This window comes from Mauremys reevesii, linkage group 16 (assembly GCF_016161935.1).
Source record: "Mauremys reevesii isolate NIE-2019 linkage group 16, ASM1616193v1, whole genome shotgun sequence".
NCBI lineage: Eukaryota > Metazoa > Chordata > Testudines > Geoemydidae > Mauremys > Mauremys reevesii.
In genome coordinates, this window is record NC_052638.1 from 22,753,130 (window position 1) to 22,761,569 (window position 8,440).

Sequence of the window (8,440 nt, forward strand, 5' to 3'; positions counted from 1 at the left end):
TTTCTTGAATTTCTTAATGAATTGTTACCTCCATGTGATTAGCCTGGAAATGATTCATTGAAAATATTTGATATTCAAATTGTTGCATGACCTGCTTACATGTGGCACAGTTTCTGTTCTTTGTCTGGATCTAAAGCCAGCATAGTATGAATTTCAAATATTTAAAATTGAGCATATAATTCAGAATTTGTCTTCGGTGTTTACATTTAAAATTTGCTTTTTACAAGTATTCCTGTTAGTAAAGCTCAGCTACTCAGATATTTGGGGAAAGCAAACCCAAAAGGATCCCACACAAGTCAAATTGAGATTTGTTTTCAAATTCAAATATTCATAGAATTTTTTCCCATATCCTTTTTTGATCTACTCTACTGGATAATTTTGTTGAAACCCTCCCATTTAAATCACAGTGTAGCTGGAAAGGGTAAAGTGAGCACATGTTCTGATTTTTCATGTCCTGATTTTTTCATATGATGTCCTAGTGTCCTGGGAACTTCTGTTTTTGTGACATGCGAAATGACCTGTTTTTTTTCATTTAACCAACGGATATGTTTATTTTTTATAACTACAAAATATTTGTTCAAGACATATTACTATACAAAGTAGAATATGATCTGTGTTGATCAGGAACAATTGACTCACTAGAGTGAGTGTTCAGTGTGATGAATATTGCTTGGAGTGAAGAGAAAAGTCAAATGAGCATAGATACTATCAAAGCTGTTCTTTTGCTCAAAGTGAATGTTAATGGTACTTGTTCAGTGTTTCATGATAAACTCATTTAGAAATATAAACTGTTAGGAAAAAATCCTTCATTTTAAGACATATACAGATTTCACTGTTGAATCAATAACTAGCAGTAGCAATTTGAGCAGGCATTTTAAAATAAATTGTTCATAAGTGTATCGGATGACTATTTCATCATCCTAAAAATGTTCCCACAAAACTGTCCTGGTTTTATATTAGAGAGATCTTGATTTAGACCCTGTCTGACATTTTTCTATATTTGATATAACGTAAAAATCTACATTCCCCTCATATGCCAAAGCATAATGTTCCCCCATGGCTCCCACAAAATGTGTATTGAGATGGCATCACTAAGACTCTCTTTGAGGGATCTTCATACTCCTTCCTGGCCCTGCCATTTCATTTGATCTACAGAAAATAACAGGGCCCTGCTGATATCATGGGAAGGAGCAACTAGGTCTCTGGATTAGGGATCTGGATCTACCCTCCCCAGTAGGTAAATGGATTTCCTAACCTAGAGTCAAAATGGGTCATTGGGATATAAGGCCTTTTTCAAGCACAGCGTTTAAGGTCATGACTTTAAGGGGCCGACTCTTGTTTTTAAAGTTAAGCACGTGCCTAAGTGTTTTGTTGCATCAGGAGGAGGGGCTATGATGTGGGCAGTAGATGAGCAGAAGCCTCACAAGTCCCAAATGTCTATGGATTTATTAAAAACATTGTAAAGGGAAATCGTGTCTTACTAATCTATTAGAGTTCTTTGAAGGAGTCAACAAACGTGGACAAGGGGGATCCGGTGGACATAGCGTACTTAGATTTCCAGAAAGCCTTTGACAAGGTCCCTCACCAAAGGCTCTTACGTAAATTAAGCTGTCATGGGATAAAAGGGAAGGTCCTTTCATGGATTGAGAACTGGTTAAAGGACAGGGAACAAAGGGTAGGAATTAATGGTAAATTCTCAGAATGGAGAGGGGTAACTAGTGGTGTTCCCCAAGGGTCAGTCCTAGGACCAATCCTATTCAATTTATTCATAAATGATCTGGAGAAAGGGGTAAACAGTGAGGTGGCAAAGTTTGCAGATGATATTAAACTGCTCAAGATAGTTAAGACCAAAGCAGATTGTGAAGAACTTCAAAAAGATCTCACAAAACTAAGTGATTGGGCAACAAAATGGCAAATGAAATTTAATGTGGATAAATGTAAAGTAATGCACATTGGAAAAAATAACCCCAACTATACATACAACATGTAGCTAATTTAGCTACAACGAGTCAGGAAAAAGATCTTGGAGTCATCGTGGATAGTTCTCTGAAGATGTCCACGCAGTGTGCAGAGGCGGTCAAAAAAGCAAACAGAATGTTAGGAATCATTAAAAAGGGGATAGAAAATAAGACTGAGAATATATTATTGCCCTTATATAAATCCATGGTACGCTCACATCTCGAATACTGTGTACAGATGTGGTCTCCTCACCTCAAAAAAGATATTCTAGCACTAGAAAAGGTTCAGAAAAAGGCAACTAAAATGATTAGGGGTTTGGAGAGGGTCCCATACGAGGAAAGATTAAAGAGGCTAGGACTCTTCAGTTTGGAAAAGAGAAGACTAAGGGGGGATATGATAGAGGTATATAAAATCATGAGTGATGTTGAGAAAGTGGATAAGGAAAAATTATTTAGTTATTCCCATAATACAAGTACTAGGGGTCACCAAATGAAATTAATAGGCAGCAGGTTTAAAACAAATAAAAGGAAGTTCTTCTTCACGCAGCGCACAGTCAACTTGTGGAACTCCTTACCTGAGGAGGTTGTGAAGGCTAGGACTATAACAATGTTTAAAAGGGGACTGGATAAATTCATGGTGGCTAAGTCCATAAATGGCTATTAGCTAGGATGGGTAAGAATGGTGTCCCTAGCCTCTGTTCATCAGAGGATGGAGATGGATGGCAGGAGAGAGATCACTTGATCATTGCCTGTTAGGTTCACTCCCTCTGGGGCACCTGGCATTGGCCACTGTCGGTAGACAGATACTGGGCTAGATGGACCTTTGGTCTGACCCGGTACGGCCATTCTTATGTTCTTATGTTCTAATAAATTTACAGTTATTTAAATATAAAAGCAAAGTCAAACCTTCAGTGAAGCTAAAACATGAGTATTTCCAGCCTTGTGCTATTCAGCATTGCAGGATATTTAGATTTTACAAAGGGATCTAGATATACAGCTGCTGGTCCTTTTCCTGCATGATTATCTTAAACGTTGTGTCCACTGTTATCAAAGCAGGCATGAATTTCATCTCCAGTTGGTGAATCAGTTTCTGCTTTATTCACTATAGAATTGTATTTAAAAACATGAATCTTTCATAGCTTCACTTACCAAACACAATGTGTGAGAAAAGTTAACAGATCCGGAACTTAATTGTTATGTATGTCACAATTTGCAAAGCACATTCATACGACGTGTCTTAGATCTGTAGGAAAAGAGACCATTGCACTTTAAAAAAATTATTTAATAAAAATAATGGAAATATGTTAAAGTATCCACTTTCATTCTCTGCAGAAAAGGAAGTTAGTCATTCCTAAAAGTTCATTATGAATTGAGGCAAGTTGGCCAAATTGGCTAAGGGTTAGAAGCAGCAATTCCATAAAAATACTGTCTCTCTTTTCTTCCCTGTATCCACTGTGCTGCCACAGGACAGCTGGGCCTGTTTTGGCTTTTATACAAAACAATGGCATAAGAAAGTCATAACTCCTCATTATGCATGGGGAGTCATTTGCATTATTTTCTGAAAATGTGGGTGTTAATATTCATTGCCAATGTAAGTGGGTACTATTGTTTTGTTACACCAAGACTGCAGACTTAAGACAACAGTGCCACAGATTAATTTAGTAATGGCTGCCTTTGCAACGAGAATGGGTATAAATGTCATTGTTTCACTGAGATTCTGGAAAAAAAAATCTGCTGAAATCTCCTCTGTCCGTAGACCCCTTTGACAATTAGAATATGCTGGGGTGTGGTTCACGCGAACTAATCATACTCTAGAGTGCTAAAATGTACATGGTGCAGCAGAGTGCCTCTCATCTCCTGGGGTGTGATTATTTAATGATAATGATGCCCCCTGCAGAGGCACCTTATTGCTCTTTTGCAAAAACAATCTTTATTGAGGGGAATTAATTGCATTGTTGTTGATAGCAAGAAATAAGTTAATATTTTGAAATGATCTCTCCGGTTTGCACAGCTCAAAAGGATGCTCTCACAATTATGTCAAATAAACAACCTACTTTGAAAGTTGCCTCATGTTTTAGGTCTGGATTCTGAAGATGCACTGTCTGTATATATTCTCCTTAAGAGATGATTTGGTTGAAGTCTTGAAAATGTACCAAGAGTTGATTTCCCAGTTCCACGGATACCTTGTATTTACTCCTAAAAACTGATATTTTCAGATTCAGAGTTTAAATAAACAAAACTTACTGTATTGTCTATCTAGCAACGAACCAGCAAATGTGCTGTTATGCTGGGTCCCCACAGCACATTTACAGTTTACATAGCATCTGGGAGAGCAACTTTTATGATAGGGATTTTAATTAGTAGCATGTATAAAAAAGCAAAATTAATATGGGTGAAATTTGCTGGTACACTGACTTCCATAAAAGGTAACTGTCTTAGTGTCATGGTCATAGCCTAGAGTCTTTGGCTTAAATAGCCATACATCATATTGCACTGATTGTGCATATATGCTGTAAGATACCATTTACTGCTCATGTTTTTGGTAGAGTACGTGTAGCAATGCTTTCATTACATACATAGATTTTACCACCTTATTTATTCCCTGTATAATTAGCTAACTTATTTGTCTGAGTGTTAATGTTTGTTACAGTAGTTTGGTTCTGGTTTTTTATTGTATGGAAGTCATTGCATCATTTTTATCACCTGATTCCCTTTTTTTTTTTTTTACACTAATGGTTCTATACATCAGTATCGAAGTAATAATGCAGGTATATAGTCATTGTAAAGTGGTGATTCACTGCAGCAGGATAGGTTATTTGCTGCTTATACAATATTGAGACAAATAAAGAAATCAGAAGTACATGGGGATATGTCAGTATATATGTTAACAGACCTCTGTATGGGTAAAAGTGCATAAAGTGATGCCCCAGGAACTACATCGTGCTCTCTAGCAATTCAAGAGCAAAGACTTCCCCAATGTACAAGAGTCAAACACTGGGCTGAACTCACGGCAGAGCATTGCACTGACTCAGTCAACCATGTGGATGTTCCTCAGTTTGTTGTTTCTGAAGCTGTTTCAGTTACATCCACTGCTGGTAACTCAACTCTTGTGCAGACATTCCAAGTTCTGTATTTGGTAACTGGAAATGCTTGCTTGGTCATGCCAGCTTCCTGCATTTGTCCAGGTTTTTCCTTCCTTTTGGACCTGCACACCCCCTCCTACATATTTGGCTAAGTATGGCTAAGTCTACATAGATGATAACCTACTACTGCTATCAGTTATTCCATTCGCCCAAGTGACAGACATCTGTGTAATGGATCTGAAGGTTCCAACCCTGCTGATAACCCCTATGGGTAGCGATATGATAATACATGATGGAAATTGTTTTTCCAGTTTGCCTTTTTAAAAGACTATGAAATTTACACACAAAAAGAAAATGATTAAGGTTCAAAGTCAGGCACTCAAAAATTAGGAAATGACAGAATTAAGGTAGCTTTTGCATTAATGAGCTTTTGCATTAATTAGTAACACAGGAAAAAACCAGTGAACTATGGGGTTAAAGGTGAATATGTAGCAACAGAAGCCTGTTTTGTTCACCATCACATCAGGCAAATGACCACAGCATTAGTACCTCTACTCTGATAAGGTCTGTGATGCACATTCCTGAGCTCAGCACTTTAACTAAAAGATGGTATTTATTGGAACACTCTCCAAATATTCCCCTGGCAAAAGTTATGCACCTGATCCAATTTATGTCATTGAATGGATTATAAGTGTACAGTGGTATTGGTATATTTTTTGAAGTGCTGACACTGTGATTTGGGCAGCTTGGTGCCTACTATTACTATCATATATTCTATAAACGAATGGGGGGAAATCTTTTAAGAATGAGTGTGCATGCACACAAACCAAAACAAAACCCAAATCCAATAAGGTTCAATAACAAACACAATACGGTTCTTAATCATTTTCCGTGCCACCATTTTTTCTAAATGATGCCTATGCTGGGGAGATAGTGCCTCTTGTTACCTGTACCCACCTGTTGTTTCTTGTCTTTGACTTAGATTGTAAGCTCTTTGGGGCAGCGAGCATCTTTGTGTTCTGCGTTTATACAACACAGAGGTCCTGGTTCATGACTGGGCCCTATGTGCTACAGCCATACAAAGAATAAATAATAATCAAAAACAAGCCCAAAAATAATCAGCAGCATGGGTGAGCGTTGAAGGGAGCTCTGTCTAGTGCTCCTCCTCGTTTGGTCATGGTGAATCAGAGCTTCAAGACCTCTGGGGATAAATGTACAGGGATTCTCAGTGATAGGAAGGACCATCCTGGGGAAAAGAGAAATCCCCTAAATGATGTGCTGTATATGTGGGAGTTTGTTTAATGCATGGCATATAATATGTGAATAATGTAGCTGAAGTCGACATATTTAGACCTACTCACCATGGTGTCTTCATTGTGGTGAGTCAACTGCTGCCGCTCCCCCGTCGACTCTGCCTGTGCCTCTCATGGCGGTCGAGTACAGGAGTCGATGGGAGAGCACTCGGGGGTCGATTTATCGCGTCTAGTCTAGACGCGATAAATCAACCCCCGCTGGATTGATCACCAATCCGGCGGGTAGTGTAGACATACCCTTAGAGAATAATATGAAAGGAAATCATGAGAATGAGGCCCCAATGTAAATTTGACATTCCGTGTAACAGTCAGCTTTGCAGGTCATAATGTTAGGGGAAAGAGTGGCTGTTTGGTCAGGGATGGGAGTGTGTGGCATCGGTTGCAGAGTGGAGATTTTAAAACATTAAATTGACCCAGTTTTTAAAAATCTTCTTTCCTTTTGTGCTAATGCAGTTTGGCCAGTCTTCCCTGGTCTTAATGCGCCCCCTGCACACAGACCACCACTGGCCAAAGCCCCCATGTAGGAACAGTGCAGGGCCAGCAGCTGCCTCTTAAGTGTAGGTCTGTCACTCTGCAGCCTGTGTGAAGGGTTCCAATCCCAGCAAGCTTCATTTACTTTGTGAAGAGGGACCCAGATTTGGCCCAGAATGTGGTACTTAAAGTAGGTCCCAATCCTGCAGTCTGACCGATGCAGGTGGACACTCAGGCTTGGGCACAGGGTTTTGTCAGCACAGATTAGGATGTCAGACTGGGCCTTGGATTGTACGGTCTATAAGGTAAGGTTCCATGCCTTCCTGTGTCTTTACACCGCACCTAGCACAGTGCAGCGCTATTCCTGGTTAGAGGGGTGGGAGCTAATGTAATACAAATAAATAATAATTTTCCAACAAAGAAGCCACTCCCTTATTGTGAACAACATCGGAAGAGGCTGGTCCTATGGCTAAGTGCAGGGAAATGCCTCAGAGTAGTCTGTTCACGTCGATCCCACCTCCTGCTGTGGTCTTGTCAGATCTCATAAGCTAAGCAGGATCATGCTGAGTCAGTATTTGGATTTTCACAAGCCAAGATAAGGAAAATACCTAAAAGACAAAGGGCTGTGGGAGAATGTTCAAAGGCAGCTGAGAGACTCTGGTGCCCAAGTCCCACTGACTTTCAATGAGATTTAGGCTTCTAATTGCCTAAGTTATTTTGAAAATGAAACTTAGGCTCCTAAGTCACACAAGTGGCAGCCTTTGAACATTTTACCTTAGATCCCCAACCTTTCCCATCCTGGCTACTGGAGATGGTGCAAAGGGGTGGGAAATCCAGCAGATTCATATGTCTGGGGGATCCCCATGTCTGCTGAAACCCCTGGATGGGGTAGAGCCAATGTAGATTTCCTCCCACACAGGATATGTCTACACTGTAGTGTGTACCCTATCCTGGCTTGTGTGCATACTCCTTATTTCTGTCTGTTCCAGTCAGGATCCAGCACCATTGGATGAGCTGCTCCTGGTTGAGGCTGAACTCTTTGTCCAGAAGGATAGGCATTCTGTGAGGTGATGGGCAACATTTCAGCTGCATCTTCTGAACCATGGAAAGTGGCAGGACTCAGGGGAGTTCATTCATGGCAGATTGGAGACACCAGTCCCTTGCTGTGGATGGCCTATCTGTAGATCAGTGATTTGGTGGAGGACAACTAGCACAGCAGGGATCACATCATTGTGCAGACTTGGGATGACCAGCAGTGGCTCCAGAACTTCTGCATGAGGAAGCAGAGCTTCATGGAACTGTGTGAGGAGCTTGTATAATGCTGACAACCCCAGTCGTTGGCAGATGGGATCAAACCTGGGACCTCTGGAGCGTAGTGTGTGAGCTAACTGGCTGTTAGCTAAGGCTGTAGAGCAGACTCATTACTCTCTCTCTCTCTCGGTGCCACTAGATGGGACAGAACACCAGACCCAGAAGATGTGTGGGTTACACTTGCACTGACCCTCCAGTGCCAGGACACGCCTCTGAAAGCTGGGCACCCCAAACAGCTGCAGGTCAATGGCTAAGCAGTTTGGTGATGGCAAATCAACTGTCAGTGTTGTGGTGGAGGTTTGTG

General features: G+C 40.5%; 1 protein-coding gene across 3 annotated transcripts in view; it reads left to right on the forward strand.

Annotated features, from left to right (window-relative positions):
• ZNF536 (zinc finger protein 536) overlaps window positions 1-8,440 on the forward strand; it is a 521,459-nt gene that overhangs the window by 64,790 nt on the left and 448,229 nt on the right. The window lies entirely within an intron of this gene.